This window comes from Maniola jurtina, chromosome 16 (genome assembly GCF_905333055.1).
Source record: "Maniola jurtina chromosome 16, ilManJurt1.1, whole genome shotgun sequence".
NCBI lineage: Eukaryota > Metazoa > Arthropoda > Insecta > Lepidoptera > Nymphalidae > Maniola > Maniola jurtina.
In genome coordinates this window covers 2,505,238-2,526,940 of record NC_060044.1, presented here as the reverse complement: position 1 = coordinate 2,526,940, position 21,703 = coordinate 2,505,238, and the positions used below count along the sequence as shown (strand labels likewise).

General features: G+C 36.9%; 1 protein-coding gene and 1 long non-coding RNA gene across 2 annotated transcripts in view; one reads left to right on the top strand and one right to left on the bottom strand.

Annotated features, from left to right (window-relative positions):
* The window catches only part of LOC123873264 (disheveled-associated activator of morphogenesis 1), a 124,788-nt gene that overhangs the window by 98,481 nt on the left and 4,604 nt on the right, over positions 1-21,703 (bottom strand). The window lies entirely within an intron of this gene.
* LOC123873274 lies at positions 1,489-8,455 on the top strand. Its single transcript, XR_006797652.1, has 3 exons — positions 1,489-1,605; positions 4,758-4,761; positions 8,444-8,455. It is a non-coding gene; the product is annotated as an uncharacterized LOC123873274 (long non-coding RNA).

The window sequence follows — 21,703 nt, the reverse complement described above, 5'->3', positions numbered from 1 at the left end:
AAGATTAGAGCCTCAGGATTACATTAAAAGGTATTCTTGGAACAATAAGTATTCCATTTCAATTTGTTTAAGTAACTGTAGAAGTACTAATATCTCAAAGATGTTTTAACTGCTGAATTTTTTGTTAGGTACGAGTAAGATTTAATTTTTTACTTAGTACGCCTAAACAATAATTATTTTCGTTAAAATAACCTGCGATAAAACTAACATATAATAAATATTTAGCCTTTTACATGTGTGTTTTCATTCAGTATGAACCACTTCTGTAATTTTCGTCTTGATGGCATGAGTGCCGATTTTATGGGCTTCTAATGTGCGAGCTGAAAAAGATGCAATGCAAACCGCAGTCAGGTTTTTTTTTTGAAAACTTGTTCTACTTACACCACTTTTGGGTGTATATCGCTCTGCAATCGTCTTTTGGCATACCTGCAATAAAAAATACAAAAATTAGATAAGCATAGAAGTTTTTTTAAAAATGAACTATAAGCGTACGTAATTTATTTGATAAACAGCAATTTTATCTATTACTGAACTTTTGACATAAAATATCGTCTATCCCAAAGAAGTTGTGGATAAAGAAAACTGAGGACGGCGCTCGCTGGAAAATACCTATATCTAGCAGTGGGCCTCTTTAACATGAAACAGTTATGATGAATTTCAGGTTTGTCCCTAAAAAATGTAAGCTCATGGTCACCCTACAATTTTTGATTGGTGATTGAAACCACTGCGTTTGTGAACAATTTATGTTGTCTCCTCTACATAAAGATGTTACGTTACTTTCCCAATATGACACACGGTTATAATATTCTTAAAGGCTTGGACACTCAAAAAACGCGAACGGCAGAAGCTAGGACGACCAATAAAATTAATAAATAAGGAACTATTTGAAGTTAAAATTACCTAATATTGCTTATTTTTTTACTCTCATTTATTTAATAATTAATTTGCTTATTACTATTAGAAACTATGTACTTATTCATTTCAATTGTAACAGAATATGTTATGGAAGAGCGTGGCCGCCCGCCACAAGCACTAGTTTAATACTAGTCACGTACTGGGACGGTCCCAATTTCTATGTTATATGTAAACTAAGATCCTCGATAGCTCAACGGTTGAGGAGCGGACTGAATTCCGAAAGGTCAGCGGTTCATACCCCACCCGTTGCACTATTGTCGTACTCACTCCTGGCACAAGCTTTACGCTTAATTGGAGGGGATAGGGGAGTAGTAGTCATGATTAGCATGGCTAGTATTCTTACTAAAAAAAAAACTTGTTTTTTACCGAAATAAATAATTAATTTTTTTGTTAATGGTCACGCCCGTACGCTTCCAAACAGTTCTCTATAATAATAAATAATAAAATAATATACAACACTGAAACGGACATAAATGTACTAAGCGCAATATTGGAGAAAATCAAGTTGCTTTAAAAACAGGTCAGCAATCGCAGGTCCAGCGTGTATTGATAGAGGTCAGTGATTACTCCTGTTAGCTTACCTACGTAATTGGCAACAAATTTACTAATGTAAATGTACTTATAGGAGTGTTTACATCAATTTTATCGTAAGTTAGTCATGTAAGCTACTTTCGTGAGTAAAACTTACAGGTGTAATACATCTGTAACTTACAGGAGTCGCTTGGGGCACGTCCCGTGGCGCATCGTGTTTGCCCAAGCCCTTAAATGTTATTCCATTATGTTCAACCAATACATGAACTTATCGTGAGCTTTCAAAATATGATGACTTTAAATAATATTAATGTCTTTCGATTTTGTTTGCATGTAATAAGGATGTAATATATTTTTATTTTGCGTGCCTTTAAATTAACCCTAAATACTCTTAAGTTCTTGTAACTTTAAAAAGGCAGAATTCTCAAATTTCAGGCGGATTATTACCTATTGAATGGAAAAAGTAACATAAGAAAATTATTATTATACTTCCCTACCTATTATCTTACTATGTATCTTCTATAGGTAAACGCGTCCCACCTTAGCCCACATCGTCACTTTCCATCAGGTGTGATTGTGGTCAAGCGCTTGCCTACAATTAATTTTTTTTTAAACTATATCCTAATCCGTTTCTATATCCTGCATGGCAATACTTCTAAGATTTCCGGTAGTAGTAATTGTAGCACCTAAAAATATCAGACTAAGAAGATCTTATGTAGGATATCCTTATAAGGAGGTGGCTAGTTACCACCCTACTGGCAAAGCCGTACTGCCGTACTGTTCGGGTAGGATGCCATGTAGAAACAAAAGGAGTATGGGTTTAATGAAAACTGCCAAACTCCTTCCAGGTTAGCCCGCTTCCATCTTAGACTGCATCATCACTTACCATCAGGTGTGATTGTAGTCAAGGGCTAACTTGTATCTGGATAAAATAAATTAGCCACAATTAATGGAGCAATAAGCAAATGAATGCAAATACGTTTGCAAATAGGACGAATGCCATACGGAATCCCTTCCGCTCGCAATAGAAGGCCGGGTTTAATGATGTGTGCAACGCGTAACTAATATAAACAAACATTGTAACCTTAATGATTTCTACATGACGACGGGCAGGCTTTGACTGTAAATCTAGGCTAAGCTAATTATATGACGAACAGATGCAAATAGTGTGCAGGAAGCCTTAAAACCTATTGATATTAACTGTAATGTTAGAGTCTACGAAAGCTTATAATGATTTTCTGAGTTTTTAGAAACCTTCAGTATTACGGAAAATGCCACTTGTTGTTTTTTACTAGATGAGTATAATTAAAAATATATATTTTAAGCAGGAAAATTCTGCAGAATTTCTTTTACCTACTATTATTTAAGTACAATATAAAATTTTCAGATGGGTACTTAATCTAATTATAAAGACTTCTCTTTCTGAAAGTCTCGGCGTCAAAGGAGCTTTTAATACCACCATAGTATTATTAATAACTAGAGATCTTTACTCATGTGATCCATAGTAATATTTTAAACCTGAAAGTGTGTCTGTCTGTCTGCTAGCTTTTCACAGCCCTTACTTTTAACGATTTTACCGAACGTTTGTAGGTACAAACATAGCTTACATCCCGGGGATAGACATAGGATACTTTTTATTCCAGGAAATCAATGAGTTCCTACGGGATTTTTAAAAAACCTGAATCCACGCGGACGAAGTTGCGAGCATCATCAAGTATAAGCCTAGTACCTACCTACTATAAGCGAGGGTTGCATCCATTTCAAGGGTACACAGAACACGCATACCATTCCATGTCGGCAGACAGTTCACGCGTAAGTAGGATCTATTGACATCGAAGTGCACTTAACAAAGTGGCATTGCGTGTAAGCATTGGCACCAAAGCATTCACAGATGAATATTGAACTTTTGAGAAAGGAAACCGTCCGTAGAAAGTAGGGCTTACAAGGCCGAGGATGCTCAATAGGACTTATTTCTGTTGGTGATTAGAGTAAAATATTTCAGTAAGTAGGGAGCTATGCTTGGAGTTTCTCCACGTCATCAAATCAGAAATATCAAGAAAATCCAAAAAGACAGAGTCTGACTCGTACACGGAGGACTCCATACAATCTTACAAAAATCCTATTTTTCTATTTTCATGCCAGCCATTTTGAATTTTTTATTATTTGTTGTTATTTACTGTGAAAATTTCAACTCTGTACCTATATATTACGGTTTACGAGGTACAGCCCGCTGACAAACAAACAGATGAGGATGGACGGACGAACAGACAAAGACCAGTGGAGGGTATAATAGGGTCCCGCTGGCACCTTTCGGGTACGGAAGTCTACAAATGCAGCTCTAAGCAAAAAATAAACAAAAACAAAGCACACGGAAGCGTCAAACTCTGAGCGTGTCGGCATTATGAACAAAATTAACATTTTAGGAACGCCCGTAGATAAAGTTTAAATAGCTGTTCCATTGACTAATTGATTATGTATTAAATACTACATATATACCTACTTAGAGGCCAATTATAACAATCGATTTTAAATGGAGGAACAAATACACACACAAAAGAAGTTTACAGTACTCTTGAACTACTGGATAAGGAACTTTCTTAGATTTATTGACTCTTCACAGACTGACTGACTGATATAGAGTTCGTAAAGGTTGTTATTTTATCTATTAGGTTAGGTGCATAATTATGCAGGTTTGCGGTGATTATTTTTGGGTTACATAGGATTAGGTTTGGGTTTTGGGTCAGCTTGAACCGCTTTTTTCTTGACTTTCCAGTTCAGTTACTGGTGCATGCTGTCTGTTTGTTTATTTTGGACAGCTAAACTGAGAAGACTATCATCAACCCATCAACGGCCCTAGTAGTTATGGGCCTCTCTTCAGAATGAGAAAATCAAGCTTTAGGCAATAGCCTACCAGTTGATAAGTATGATGATGATCATAAAATCATTGCTTAACTTTTAGTTGTGTCGATACGTAGATATCAACATCAACAATTGGGTTAACTAGATAAAAGCAAGGTAAATATACTCCTTTAAAGTTTGCGTCATTGGAAAACTGAACCACACCTTGCCTTGTCTCGACCGCCAACATTGAATAGGTATTGGTAAATGACATGAGTTATTACTAGACTTGCATCATTATGGCACGTAAGTACCTAAAATAATAGTGGACCAGGAACGTATTCTTCTTCTTCTTTTCTTGCTTGGTGGCTTTTAGTAGTGCCAAACCAGCAGAATGCACTTCGCCAGTATCGAGTAGCTTGAGGGAGGCACATAGGAGATTGGTCGGTAAAAATGTGCCTGTTTTTTCTGAGTATTGTTCAGGAACGTATTGAAGCATCTAACAAAACTTGCTTGTTAGATGCATCAATTGTTCTCCTTGCTTGGGTGACCCTGCACTAGAAAACCTAACGACTACGCGTATGAACAATCTCAAGCAAGTCCAGTTCGGACACTCCGAACCAAGTGGCAGATTCATATGATGACTAGTGCTCTATCTTACTCCATCGTTTCGTAACACTTACTTCATTGATACGAGTAAGTAAAGGGCTGAATAGGTATGTGTACCTATATTGTGCCTCGATAGCTCAGCGGTTGAGGAGACATCTGAATTCCGAAAGGTCGGCGGTTCAAACCCCACCCGTTGCACTATTGTCGTACCCACTTCTGGCACAGGCTTTTCCTGGAGGGGAAAGGGGAGTATGAGTCATGAATGATTAGCATATAGCAGGTAAAAAAAAAAAATTGTTCCTACTTTGTTGTATAACACCATACACACAGTGAAAGTGTAACCCAAGTTCGCAATAAAGAATATGAATTTGAATTGTATTGTACGTATGACTTCAGTATATTTATGTTAATGCCGGGTGCCGCTTTCAAGTTGTCCCGCGTGCCGCAGCGGGAAACAATAGCTGATTGAGCATTTGAGCGTGTTGCCGTCTTGTGTTCTGCAAGCAAGGTCAGCTATCGATTCGCAATACCCACTACTCTTGATGGTGCTTGCAAGGGACGAAAAACAGCGGGTTAACACTTACCAGTAATGTGTAATATCGGATTCTTGCACTGGTCTGATTGATGATGCGTTTTTCACACTCACACTAAAAGCTTGTTGGATAAATTACTTCTAAACACAGCAGTCACTCGATTATAATATAGTTCTTGCAACATTACAATGAGATTGGTTGCGAATGGAAAGTGCACGCGATTGGTTGATCCGTTCGGTGCAGAATGAGCTTGGTTGATTAGTCGTCCCTGTTTTCCGGTATCTATTTGCCAATTTTTTCCTACTGCACCACTTTTTGCTCTGATACTCAAGGAAAGCATATGCATAAGACGTTCACATGATACATTCTTATGTATGTGTGTTGTAGTCTACTGTTCCACGCTAAAACGTCCTTAGAAACTTCAATACTCAAGAGTCATGGGTCCCATGCTACATGCAGGGTGATTCGCTAACTCAGTGTCTAACACTGTACAATAGCCACAGTTAGTTCTGCATTGCTGCTTCACTGAGTGAAACTAAAATAATTTTTCGAAGAAAATCTTCAATGATTTAAAAATAAATATACAAGGAACCATTTACATACATACATTTAAAAATAAATGTCAAATAAGCTCGGTGGTTATCATTCAGTGTTTACCACTGAGTTAGCAAGAGATTTGACAATTGTTCATCAACATAAGCAATAAGAATTTTTTTTAAAAGAAACAGTTTATTATAAATCGCTTCCGCTTATGATATGTACAGTTGTAGCTATAACAAAAGTCACTGCATTCGTTACGCCCTCTGCCCGCTCTTATTATAACCGGGAACCTTACCGATATGAACAGAGCCAAAACAACAAGACCAAAACAAACAACTCTGGAATTGGAAGCAAGAAAAGGAATTGAAAAAAAAAATTATGCTGTCGCGTTTAAAGGAAATGAAAACCGAGGGGATGTCTTGGCAATGGATTTTTGCAGAATGGCTAGCTAGCCTTACGTCTATAGTAACATGATGAGCCTACATAACTGTGTAGTATAAGGATTCAGAGTAAACGCTGTCTGGATTTTGTAAAGCTTCAAGTTTTTGTATTAAGAAACTAAATACTTACTTAAAACTTGTAAGATTTTAAATGGTGTTGAAAACTACATCATCGATAAAGTTGACTAAAGTACCTGGGCTTTGTATTAGATACATAAGATTACCTTTACCAACATAATCTGGATACAATATGTAGGTATTAAGTATTAACTAATAAAAACTTTAAAAAAGCTCGTCCAACATTTTCGAGTTAAGAGCTTATATATATAATATATAAGCTCTTAACTCGAAAATATTGGACTCTTATATAAGCTCTTATATATTATATAGTTATAAATAATTTAATATAGACAGGTTTCCCAGCAGAAGTAAAGTATACTTTGAATATAACTAGCTGGAGCCCGTGAATTCTTCCTCCTTTGATCAAGTTTTAAAAATGCCATGGAAAGTCTTTGATTTTCTGGCATACAAAGTAGCCTATACTACTTTCCAAATCTTTTGCTCCGTTGCGGCGTGATTGAAGAACAAATAATCAACAAACAAACACACTTTCACATTTTGTGAATAATGATAAAGAATTTTAGTTTTTAAAAGGATTAGAAAGTTAGCACATGACTGCGTTGATAACTTTGATTTCCCTGTAATCATGTAGCAATAGCCCGCTACCATTATTACAGTAACAACGATAGTATCAGTAACTGCCAGTACAGTGGCTAATATATGCCTCGTATGCTAATAGGAAGGGCACTCTTACCCAGACTGCACGTCTCAACACATCATTGTCAGTCTGAGCACGTTTGAGGGCCCTATGTAGGACGGGAGAAGAGGCACCTGAAAATCATCTGGGCCTTGAGTCATGAGCGTAAGTTTTTAAGTAAGCACGCGCGTCACTGGTATTAGATAGGATCAGGATTTGTTGATTCTTTGACAGATTAACGCATTTATTCCCTTGCATTTTTTCTCTGACGTGATTTTTTTAAAGAACAGGAGAGTGACATATCTACTTTTTATCCGAAATCCCAAGTTCCCAAGGGGTTTTAAAACCTAACTACACGCGGACGAAATCGCGGGCATCAACTAGTAAGTCATTAGGAAATATTTTGCAGAAAGAGAGTAGGCAAAACTTGTAAGTACACGAATTTTCGAAAAAAGTACAATTTTAGTAAACTGTGAAGGGAACCCCAATAATTAAAATATAAATCGCCTTATTGAGAGCCACCCCTGACATATGTAGCCCAATCGTGGTTAAGAGGATATTTTGACGGATAATTTTTGAAGTCAGTAAGTAATATTCATCAAAGTACAGCAACAACTAACAGATTTTCAAAAATCCTTTTCAGATAAAAATGATCAGTAGGCAGAGTGCAGACAGAGTGCAGGCCCTCTCTCGTAGAATACACGACTGCACTCACAATTGTCAGTCTGAACACGTTTGTTTTAGGACTTAGGGAGTGACAATGTAACAGATTTCGGCGTCGAAAATTGCGTTGTAAAGTCTCAAGAGTCACACTAGCTTGTTCATGAGTGAATACACACACCTCTACCGCAAATAACGTTGTCATTACATGGTATCCAAATGGAGGACAAACCATCCTTTTCCTACTCCCTTGGCCTCATTCGCACGAGAGCTTTTTTAACGTCCGTTAAAAAAGCGTTCAAATAACACTATCAAACTAGTATTATAAAGGCGAAAGTTTGTGTGTGTGTGTGTGTGTGTGCGTGTGTGTATGTTTGTTACTTCTTCACGCAAAAACCACTGGACGGATTTGACTGAAATTCATAATGGAGATCGATAATATCCGGGATTAGCACATAGGCTACTTTTTTATCCCGGAAAATCAAAGAGTTTCCACGGGATTTCAAAAAACCTAAATCCACGCGAACGAACTCGCGGGTGTCAGCTAGTACAACAATAATGCATTCCCAAGTATCTGTTCACACGTCAACGCTTTCTTAACGCGCACTTTGTATTTTCAGCATGGTCGTACGTTTTAAAGTTAATACAGTTGTAGAAGTTTAAGCATTTGATTTGTAATTAGCCTTTAGTGCTATATGAGAACAATTCAAGCACAAAGCTTGGCAGAAACAAAAAGTATGATAACTTAAAATACCCCAAAAATAGCCTTGAAAGCATTCATAATAGGTATATTTGCCAGTGTTTGATCAAACAGTCTCGCCCGTCGCACAGGGGTGTAATTAGCGAGTGAGCATTATCAAAGCTCTTTCAATGCTCCCCTGCCTCCCCAAGCGGTCCTATCCACTCACTCTTTCTTTTGCTTTGCTACAAACAAAATATACCCTATTCAGGCATCGTGATAGCCTCGTGGTTAAAACGTCCGCCTCCTATTCGGGAGTTTCGGGGTTCGAAACCGGGTACGGACCACCTTACATCATGCTCGGGCAACATTAAGGTTAACGTCAATGCCCAACAACGCCACAATTATCGCGATAATTCCACCGTTAATCAACGCGTTAAACTGAGTGGCCACACTTGAACGGTTAACGTCTGATGCCAATAGAATTGGGGTAACAATTGTCTAACGCCAAACGGCAATGTGAATGCCGTTGATCAAGTTATTGCGTCGATCGTGGCGTCACCTACGGTTAACGGAAAACGCCGTTGAAAAACGCGTTAATAGCCGTTAATATTATAGCCTTAGCATATTATTCTAACCTAACTTTGAAAAGATAGCGGTGAGTGCCCGGGATTGGGCAAAATAACATACCTTCCTTATTTTGTGGCTTTGCCATAACCGGCGCATACAAAATAAAAGCAAGTTTGTAAAAATGTCCAGTCATTGTATTGGATGGTAATTTATTGCATTACCTATGCATTACATAACAAACGATACCGATACAATAGCTAATTGAGCGATTCATAATTTATTTCAAATCCGGTACGCCTCGGGTGACGGAAATATAGAGATTATATTTTAGACAAGACTTCACGTAATAGACACGTGTCATAACTCATAATAAATTATTATTATCATAGCCCAAAACGAGCTTTGAGATTCGAAAGATTTTATGCTTGAAACAAGTGTAAATTAAAAATTTATAACACCCCCGACAAGTAAAGGTTACAGTAACTAGAAAAGAACTGATAACTTTCAAACGGCTGAACCGATTTTCTTGGATTATAGCTAAGAACACTCTCGATCAAGCCACCTTTCAAACAAAAAAACTAAATTAAAATCAGTTCATTAGTTTAGGCGCTACGGTGCCACAGACAGATACACAGATACACAGATATACACGTCAAACTTATAACACCCCTCTTTTTGGGTCGGGGGTTAAAAAGTAAGCGCTTTACCAGAGTGATACGCAAAAAGCGACGCAAAACAAACGTGCTGATTGAGAACCACCTCTATTTAGTCGATGCACCTTATAGCAGGTGGGATTTCTAAAAATCCCTTCTTAGTGAGCGCCTACGTCGTAGAGAGATAGATAGATAGATAAATAGAACACTTTATTGCACACAAAAACACATGTAAAGGAACACGACACAGAAAGAAGAAAACAGAAAAAACTATTAACGAAAAAAGTGTGCAAAGGCGGCCTTATTGCTTGGAGCAATAGAGCATTGGAGAGGTATAGATACAAGTTAATAAATCTAAGGTATCAGTCAAGATTCAAGAGTGAATTAGGTATATTTCAGTTAAACGTGCTCCATGTTCAACGTCTAGGTTATTTTTTGCGAAATAGACGTTCACCGCGAGACGCAAGAAAATATCGCCGAGACTTAAAATAAAGTAAGTTCAAAAAATGTAAAGATCGATATAATAATCTTTTGTAACTTTGCAACTACCAGAACATCAGAAAACGTAAGAATATTACCACGTATTACGTTGGCTTTCATAGTAATTCAATTTTGATAACTTTCGGCAAGCGCAAAAACAATTTACTATCACACTGCGTGCTAGTATCTTACGTTAGTAATTATCTTAGTAGTAGTAGTAGTATGGTTAAGTAGTTATCTTAGTGGTAGTAGTAGTGCGTGTTACCTTTAGTCACTATCCCTATCTACAATGTACAATGTGCATAGCTATCGGAACCCACATTCGACACATCCGCATGGTTGGTGACCCCCATTCGATAGGCACGTAGCTGCCGGCCTTCAGATTGTTTGCATCTTGTGCATTCGATGCGTGGCCGTGTTTAATGTCACCTATTAGTGATGTGCTATCAGCCTTGCCATAATTCCTATCGAACTCACAAACCCAAGCAATACAGCGAGCTAAAAGCATAAAGCTTAACTTAGCTTACCTACGTAGCTTAGTTTTTAACAAACTGCAGCAAGCGTAACTTACGTAGCTTAGTTTTTGACAAACTAAAGCAAGCTAAGCTACGCCAGCTAAAATGTGTAGGTTCAGGCCGAAATCTAAAAGATCAATTAGTGTTACGACGTAGATAGCTTAGATGATTGCTGGGATTCTACTTAAAGTGAACTTCCTTATAATGTTAATATTATTATCTAAATATTTAAAAAGGAAAACTGACTGACTAATTAACGCACAGCTCAAACTACTGAATGGACTAGGCCAAAATTTAGCATGCAGATAGCTATTATAACGTAGACTTCGGCTAAGAGAGGATTTTTGAAAATTGATCCTTTGAGGGGGTTAAATAGGGGATTAAAATTTGTGTAGCACGCGGACGAAGTCGCGGGCATAAGCTAGTATTTAATAATATTCCAATATTTTCATACATTATAAATACTGACATTTCCACATTTGCCATTTCTCATCGTAAAAGTCCATTAAAAAGGTTAAAACATCTGATTTACATAACATCCTCATTTTTTATCACACTCCATAAGCTTTTAAAAGGTAAATAAAATAAAATACAACTGAATCTGCATACCAATGTTGTAACACCCTACAATAAACTTTCACTAGACGTGCAAGTTAATAAACTCATATCTTATCTGCGATTACGTTAATACGACATGTGTCATGTTTCAGCGATCGATAATTCGATAAAATGTACAGTGTACTGACCGCACTAGTACCTCTGCTAGTACTCTAGCCTGAGTAGGGTTACCACATTGTCAGAGTGAACTAATATTGCACATATTGTGCATAAGAAAAATAGAAATCAAACAAAATAAATCAACGATCAATAGATCAACGATATATTATTATGAATAAATTCTAAAAGATCATGGTATAAGATTAATAGAGGATTTTAAAAATTCTACCGGGATTTTAAAGAAAACTAGTTAAAAGTGTAAATAAAAAATTTATAACACCCCCGACAAGTGAAGGTTACATTAACTAGAAAAGAGCTGATAACTTTCAAACGGCTGAACCAATTTTCTTGAATTATAGCTAAGAACACTCTCGATCAAGCCACCTTTCAAACAAAAAAAACTAAATTAAAATCGGTTCATTAGTTTAGGAGCTATGATGCCACAGACAGATACACAAATACACAGATACACACGTCAAACTTATAACACCCCTCTTTTTGGGTCGGGGGTTAAAAACACATTCGAGAATAGGTATCCTTAAAAAATTATAGGTAAGTAATGGTGTACCCAGTCCATAGCGTCACTAGAGGATGTCAAACTAATTGTTATTCCATACTCACGCCATCGCCTCCTTTCTCCAAAATAAGTTGCTGCATAAAACAAATAACAATAAAACGTATTTCTAAAGGTTTTGGCAGATTTCTCTTTTGATTGCTCGAAATCAGCAATCAACATTGATGATGATTTTGACGATTTAGGCAGGTGCATACTTGTCTACCTGACTGAAGTTTTATAAAAAACATACTGGACGATTACGTACCTACCTGTTTAACATAAATGGCAAGGCCAAGGGATTAGAAAAGAAGAATTTCGCGCCGTATAGCATCCTAGTTAATGTTTGTTAACAACTAAGAATATTATTACCTACTTTTATTAAATCTACGACTAACTCAATGACTGACTCATGAATGCCCAGCCCAAACCATTGGTCCTAAAAAGCAGCGAACTGGGGTGGGGTTCCTTTCATTATCCGGATAAGGAATAAGGTCGGATTCGAAATTCCCACAGAGTAAAGCGGCAGACGGTTGCTAATTAATTAATAGAACAGATCCAACACTTCGCACGTCAAACAAGTTGAATGCAAAATAAAAACGCTTAGCAAATAACCACAAGACCGAAAACATAGAGTGTAAATGCGCAGGCGCATTTATTTGTAACCGGTACGAGGTATATAGACGCCAGACGGTAAGTACTTACTAGCTAAAAGGCAGGCCGAACAAACTTTGAATGAAATACATAGAAGATCTAAGGTTAAATTATAAGAAATGAAGAAGGCAATCTAAAGATGAAAATAATGTAAGAAGACTGGGGAGAAAAGTTTAGGCCATAGTCTGCCATGCTGGCCCAATGCGGGTTGGCAGATTTCACATACCTTTGAGAACATGGAGAACTCTCGGGCATGCAGGTTTTCTCACGATGTTTTCACTTGCTTATAACGCACATAACTGTAAAGTTAGTGGTGCGTGCCCGGGATCGAACCCCCGACTTCCGATTAGGTGCCGGACGTTCTAACTACTAGGCTATCACAGCTACAAGCAGATCTCAATTGCCAAAGCACATTCAGTTTCGCTGCTTCGCTCACAGCAATGATTGCGAGAGTGAGAGTTTATAGTAGTTTACACTTCACGCAGGCGCTTCCTGCCGGTACAACAACACCGCCAGCTGCGTGAATCACACAGCTGTTTTCAACCCGAATGCTCTTTTTGGTATTGTGTGGTGCATTGTTCCGTTGAGATTTGTTATGAGCAAATTTTATAGCGTTTCATCAACAAGACTTACATTATATTCAATAATTTATTCATAAACTTAAATTTTCAATTTTTTTGCGGGAAAATATGTTTTATATTAAAAATCGAAAATATTTGTCGTTTATGCCTTGTGACGTCATTAATCACTTTCCGCACAGCGTGACGTTACTAATTAGGTAATTATATTAAAAAATAACAAAAAATCCAATTTTCTTTTAATTATCTTCTTTAATAAGGAATTCTAGCCCCATAAATTACCACAACACAAAACATCACATCATTTTATTATTGCAGTCCAGGACTCTATTCATTTGTTTTGTGGTGTGTCATACAAAATCTCTAAACTAAACTGAATTGACAGGTCTAAATCTAGTGCTATCCTTTTCCACAAGGAGCATCATAAACGGAATAGCAATATGTTTAGAACTATCATTTCCGTTTAGTTTAGGGATTGTTTAGATCCAACTAAATCAGCTATAAATGTATCAAATTGAAATCAAGAATAGGTTAGTTTTGAAAACGTAGATAATAACCGCTAAGATGTTGAGGACTGCAGTACATTCATTATTACCGTATCTGTTAATCCACGTTAAGGAAGACATGAGTAAGTATAAAAAAATTAATATGTAAAGGTTTAAGTTCGACTAAACTACAACTGAGAAAGACATGAGTAAAAGCTTTGATAAATAATTTAAAATAAAAAGGTAGATAAAGCTACAAACGTGGCAATTCACATCGAGTAGGTAAATAAATCCTAATCGCGTAATCCCACATTTCCATCTTGCTAATGCGGACTGCGTGTGAATCATGCGCGGGCGCTACTCCCCAACAAACTGCGAGTCACGAGCTATTCTAGCTCTCTAGTTGACTGGTGAGTGTCGACAGGAACTCAGACGCGAAGCTATCGATCGTTTTGTTGCCCTTGTTATCCCCTATTCGCTCTAAAGCTGAGATTTACAGAGCGTACTTTGACTTTGCTGAGACTTAAGTTTCCGTTAAAACGAGACAAAATGCCAGCGGTATAACGCTGTCTCGTTTCGACAGGGTCTTAAGTCTGAGCAAAGTTAGAGGGAACCAGAGGGAACCAAAATAAAGTTGATTCAAAAATACTGTTCTGTGCTAACACGAGTTAGTAGGTATATGTAGTTCTATTAAGTTTGTTTGCAAAGAAACTCAATAGAACTAAGTAGGAAGGTTCTTATACTAAAGCTCTCCGTTTCTGCAAATAATATTTTGCAGCGAATTGCATTTCTTTAAGTCAAAACAGCCCCCGCGCTAACCTGATGCGGGGAAGCGTGAGTGACATGCCGGTGCTGGGTGTGCGGGGCATCCCCGTCTCATACCCCGATTGCCATCTCGACCTGTCGCAAACTATGCAAGCGATGTAGGCGTCAATGTTGCATATAATATGAAATCAGATGCATAAATTGCACGCGGTGCATGAATTATAACCCCCTAAGTCATGAACGATCAAATCCAGTATATGGAAACTATTACGTTAAAAGGATTGATATATTTACATCAAAATCTAATACCACCTAATACAACTAATTAATAAATATTCCACATCTAAATAAAAAGGTGAAGTTTTAGAAGGACCAAAGAAAAGATCCGGTATAGTGACAAAGCTAACCGAAGCGAAACCAACAAAAAATAGACACCTCATAAGCTTGTACAAATTACGATGGAAAACTTTTTTCGTTCCGGTGGCGCCAGAGATTACAATCCGGAAACTTAATATAATCTACGAACGATCTAATAAAGTCCAGTTTTCTTTGCCTTCTATACAATCTATTTAGCTAGAAAAAGGAGCAATTGAGAAAATGCAAGCGATAATATACGCTGTGATAAACTGTTGTTAGAACTAAAGTTACACTTGTTTATAGCTACCAATTAAAGTCCAGTTTCCTTTGCTACTACAGAACATAGACTGCACTGAATTAGAAAAAGGTCCTACAAACTTTGAACAGGAGCAAGCAATAGCAGACATTATCACATAGGCTTAAGAGCTTAAATGTTATGTAGAATTCCCTGCACGTGCGGGGAGAGAAGGATATTACATTCGTCGACACGACACCTGGGAACGGGAAGACGATGACTGTGACACGAGTCACACTTTTGAAATTAATACAAACAAATATAATAGAGACATTCAATTATCCAAGTAAGGGGCACTGTTAAAGGAACTATGTATTATGATTATAATACTTACTGGCATGAAACTAGAAATCGCTACATACCCATTCCTTTCATCATTTACCGTAAAGATTATGATCTATAATAATCTAACGACAATATCGATTTCGATCTATAATCCGTTATTAAGAGGGCTCTCTCCGTCACTCGTTTCCACTCGTTTCATACAATCGTAGTTCCAATTTCATTTGAATATTAAGCAACCTAGGTCCATGAAATTTTGCAGACATATTCTAGAAACTAATATCTATGTCTGTGGTTTTCCAGATTTCTGTTAAAATATTCGGTTTCAAAGTTACGCGGTCTTAAAATTTTCATACAAATCTTGGAGCCCCTGTAATAATATACTACATATTTTTAGAAAAATCTAAAACACCACAGACACAGATATTAGTTTCTTGAATATGTCTGCAAAATTTCATGGACTTTGGTTGCTTAATATTCAAATGAAATTGGAACTACGATTGTATGAAACGAGTGGAAACGAGTGACGGAGAGAGCCCTGTTAATAGTTTAAGAAACTAGCTTCGATAGCTGGCTGACCCGAAATGACAAATTGACAATCAATAAATGAATAATGATATTCCTTAGATTAGGGACTTAAGAGGGCTCACTCCGTCACTCGTTTCCACTCGTTTCATACAATCGTAGTTCCAATTTCATTTGAATATTAAGCAACCAAAGTCCATGAAATTTTGCAGACATATTCTAGAAACTAATATCTATGTCTGTGGTTTTCCAGATTTCTGTTAAAATATTCGGTTTCAAAGTTACGCGGTCTTAAAATTTTCATACAAATCTTGGAGCCCCTGTCATTTTAAAACTACATATTTTTAGAAAAATCTAAAACACCACAGACACAGATATTAGTTTCTAGAATATGTCTGCAAAATTTCATGGACTTTGGTTGCTTAATATTCAAATGAAATTGGAACTACGATTGTATGAAACGAGTGGAAACGAGTGACGGAGAGAGCCCTGTTAAGTATTAATATTCTTATCATTAAAAAATATTATAAAATCAAAATAAAATCTATACATTGATGCTCTAAATGACTTTTGAAAGTTACATATAACTAAAATAAAGATGAACATGATTTAACGTAGAAAATATAGGCGAATCCAATATAATTTAGTATTAATCATAATTAATTAAAATTATAGTAATCCGGTGTTTGACAACTAGTCAAATCAGTATCTTTTTATCAAACGTCAAAATTCGCGCTTAGTATGCGAGCTTCATGCGAGATTAACGTGCTTTTTAGTTTAATCGATAAATGGTTACTTACACTTAAAACTAACAAAGGACGTGGATTTTAGGTATTTTGGAAGACCCTCTATTTAATAATCACAATAAATAATTTATTTTTGACATGGCAAATACCGTATTGATTATACTGATGACAGAAATTAATTTCCAAGCACACCGTGTCGAACAGTGTAAAATCGCCATAGTGTATAGGTATATGGACTTCCTGCTAGGTAGTTCTCTTCAGATATAACACGTAGTAACGCAATTAGCACGGACTCTCGGATTCATGGAAGGATTAACTGGGTTTCAACAGCGCTCGTGTTTGTTTAGTTAACTGAGAGTTAAACTAATATTAGGCTCATTCAGAAAATTTCATTCAACAAATAATATTAATGTTAATGATGAAAAGCGAGGGAGAAAGACCAAGGACGGCTTTCATGACAAGGCAAGAGAAAGTGAAGAATAAAGATGGTTCTAGATCTCAAATTAAATACAGTCAGAAGTAAATAAGTAAGTACCTAATAAAATTTTTATTGCCAGAAATAGTTACGTATTACAAAGCTAATAATTGTTATAAAAACAGATAAATAAGGCGTTATGAATAGCATATCGATAGACGTATTTTATAGCACTTGATGAATCTCGAAACGTGCGCCCACCAAAACTTCGTATCAAAAAATTACATATAAAAGGCCTATTTAACGCACAAATGGACATCCAAATAAATTTGTCAGCGGATATGATAACGGATGCTCCTAAATTATAATGACGACGTAGGTATATCTATACCTACTTATAATGTAGCTATTCATTTCAATATCGCACAAAAAGTAACTGGCGATCATTCAATGACCCGTCTTTGATTGATTGCACTATACGAAAAAGATGTGAAGGAGATTTCATCACTTTTATATGACTCCCCATTAGTTGTTGAAGGTTAGTAGACAGTCATTTAGTTCAGTTTTATAACTCATCCTTGCCTATCTACCATTGTCTTGATAGTTTCCAGTCCTTTTATTGTGTAGCCACTAGCCATGACTTCTTTAACACCTTCAAATCTTTTCCTGCAATTTTCCTCATCAGCTTTGGCTATAGGTGTCATGTGTTGAATAAAACTAATGCACAAGGTTCTATTCTGATCGATGATCTTTGCCAATAATGATAAATTAATCCTAAGAACTTGATGATGATGGAGTCCTTTTATTCCCTCGTGGAACTTAGGGATGTTAGTCTGCGGATTTTACGCAAAGAAAACAGTGAGTGTTAACTGTTAGTACTTCAGTCTTTTTCCGTTAATAAGTGCACAAAACAATACGCAACGTAATTTTAAGGAAGGTGGTTTTAGCGCAACCAATCTTTAATTGGTAATAATCAACCAAACTTTTTTTATAAAAAATAGCGAGCAAACGAGCAGGCGGGTCACCTGACGTTAAGTGACTACCGCCGCTCATGAACGTTGCAGCATCAGAGGAACCGCCGATGCGTGTCGGCCTTTCAGGAATTTGTGGGTCCGCCCCTTGAATCCTTTCGCCACAAAGATAGCTTGCTTCCTGAAGACGGACGAAAGTAACTCGAAAAAAAAAAAGAGTTCTAACAGGATTTTAAGAACATTTGCAAACGAAGTCGTGGGCAAAAACTAGTGACTTAAAATAATAAGTAGAGCTTGTAGAAACGAACATACATAAGGAATGAAAATTGATACGTAAGACGTAACCAAATACTGTAGCTATACGTGGTACGCCCGCGAGCTCGTCGTTTCCTATTACCTTACCATATGGGGAAACAATATGACACTTCAAATTCCTTTAGGGTTTCTGCAATGAGCTTAGCTCAATTTTCTTTAAAACAATAGGTATAATATTAAGCCCCGACAGCAAAATAATATTCTTAAACCATTCAAAATTTGTTACAAAATAAGACTCGTGAAAAAGGATTATAAAATATAAAACGTAACGTGTTATGTTGAAAATATAAAGAGGCAACTTAGACCTATGCGTTTTCACGGCGTTTTTGCTCTGGTAGCGTACTACTCTTTGACCATTGACATAGTTGTTTTTAAGGATTTGGTAATTGAGAACAAGTCCTTTAAAATCATCAGCATTAGGCACCTAGTTACTTTATAAAACGCTTTGGAAATAGATATTTTACCGAGTAAAAAGTCAGACTTATCTGATTTGTGTCCTCTTTGGTAAACCAATATGGATTAGGCGTGTACAAAATTTCCAATTAAATACAAACGATTTGCTGAGGTAAGTACTTAAACACAAAATGAAATACATAATAATTTCCTATCATTCGCTCTAACTGGCTTCCAATCAAGGCAGTTTCTATTCGAATCACGATTACAAGAGAAATTGCAGATGCAGTGGAATCACAAAAAGTCAAGCCAGATCATCTGCAGGGTACAATGAAACAAGAACTATTCACCAATAAAAAGTGGTCTTGACAATCGAGGATCGAGATCGGGTAATAGCTTGCACTAGTTAGGGAGCTCATTGCAGTGGTTTTCAAATATTATTACCAGGCGCCAATTTCAATGAAATCACCTTCACCACTTTTCTTAATAAAATTTAAAAACTGAATAAGATTTTAGGTAATTTAGTGCCTATTATTTAAAAACAAAGATTAAATTATTTTATCGTGTTATAAAGGCATAATACGTACATCATCACTCTCATCACACATCGTCTCTGTTCTGATTTCTGAGTAAACGCGGGCAAATCATTCATCAACGAGATCGAAAGTCCAATTCTGATCTACCAAAAGCACTCATTACTTATTTCAATCAATCAGCCTGTTTGCGTCCACTGATGGACATAGCCTTCCCAAGAGCGTGCCACCACACACGATCCTCCGCCTTCCTCATCCACCCACTTCCCGCTATCTTCTTAAGGTCGTTAGTCTAGCGAGTTGGAGGTCGTCCCACACTGCGCTTGCTGATACGCGGTCTCCAGTCTAGAACATGTATGCCTCGGCCATCAGTTCCGGCAGACGTGGCCTGCCCACTGCCAGCTGGCTAATTCGCTCATAACTTATTTGATTCTATCACTTTATCTACCTTCTGTGAAGGACCTACACATAATTTGCGTACGAATTGTCGATGAAATCATCTACCTAAATTACCACCAGCTCCCTTAGTTACACAGCTCACAGGCAGAACACGTGATTTATATTCCAAGCTAAATCTTTTTGTTCGGCCTCTTTGTCTTTGTGGTCAAGTTATTTATGCCATTCATAGAATCGTTATGTGGCTCTTGAAAACAAAGAGATAATTGATATACATAACACTTGCTAATGTATGCAGATAGGGGCAATACATGCTGAATGGTGATGATACTTTGCGATGTAGAAAAATATTGCGGACTTGAATAGAATAGAGAAGAGGTGCGGTACCAATTTCAATACCGATTGAATTAATGATTACCGATTAAAAATAATCATTTTAAAAATCCCATTGCACGCACCGTAGCAATCGCGAGCAAAATTATTTTTCAGCACTGATAATGCGAATCAGTTCATAACATTTTTTTACAAGCTTAATAATTTATAATCTCTTGCTTAGATCTGTAGCTCTTACACACGTAATGTATCCCAATGTAATAACCCCAAAGTAGTTCACTCTGCCCATAGTGATTGAAATCCGAAAAGTAGAATTTTCTAATATCAATCTTTAGGGGCTTATTTGTAGGGAAATAGGGAGAGAAAAATTAGAATTTTTAACTCGTATCATACAACAGCAAACGAGTCTATTAATTATTATCATCCTGAAATTATCAAACTATGATCCTAATCTATAAGTCAACTCTACCACCAAATAAACCTGACAATAACTGCAGGAACTAAAGTCAGTAATCCACTTTTTTCTTTTTTTAAAATCGCTCTCCCTGCATCGGATTCCTCGTTACTTGGGGTTATTAAGTCTTACCATTAATTTAATAACGCACTATTAGCCCAAGAATATCTTGGCCAATTTCCTTGACATGCCTAATAGTGCAGTGGGTTACCAGATCCCTTCACATGCAATTAATGCACCATTTTCAAAATATTTACAACTTGCCAACATAATAGTGATTATAATAGTGATTCAACTTCGAAAACAACAGCGTTTTCAAATAACTTTGCGTTAGTCTAACGTTACTAAGGTGTATCGACTCCTAGGTTTATGTCACACAGCGTCCCAATTTGGTATGAACGTGCAGTTCTAAATATAGCCAGTTTGAACAGTGGAGGGGAATTTGGAGGTTCAAGGACCTCGCAAACCGGCCTCCGTCTCAGTGATGTAGGCATTAATTTAGACCAGACAGGTTTAGGGATCACAAATCACAATCGATCACCAATATAAAAAACACTTGTAGATATTGACGCTTGGAGTGAGTCATTGTGTGAACCATGGTGAAGATGTGTGGGCATTTTTTGCATTCTGTGCTCGCGAGGGTCTGAGTCATTTGGGGTCATTTTATTTTTGAATTTTGTTAACATTATCAAAAAGAACCAAAAATAGATGTTTGATGGTCATACTCGACCTAAATAAGGAATTTGAAATCTCATTTTGTAAATTGAAGAAGTAATAGGGAACTATAGGATGACAGGAAAGTCTTTCGAAGATTTTTTATTTATTCAAATACAAGTTAGCCTTTAACTGCAATCTCACCTGGTGGTAAGTTATGATGCAGTCTAAGATGGAAAAGTGTTAACCTGGAAGGGGAATGGCAGTTTTCATTAAACCCGTAGGTACTCCTTTACTTTCTATTCGGCACCGTACCGTATCGGCATTTGGTAACTTTATCGGCATCAGCCATTAACAGCGACATCGTCTAATGTGGCGGTTTATTTTAAGTGAAATAAGTTTGTGAAAATATCAATTAAGTTACGACACAAGTTTGAGGAGATGCGCGCACAGAATCCGTCACTCCACTCATAGCATAGAGCCACGTATTTTGTAGGCCTCCTGTTGAATTACTGATCATATCACCCCCACCCCGTCATTTTTCCAACCAATTAAGTATTTA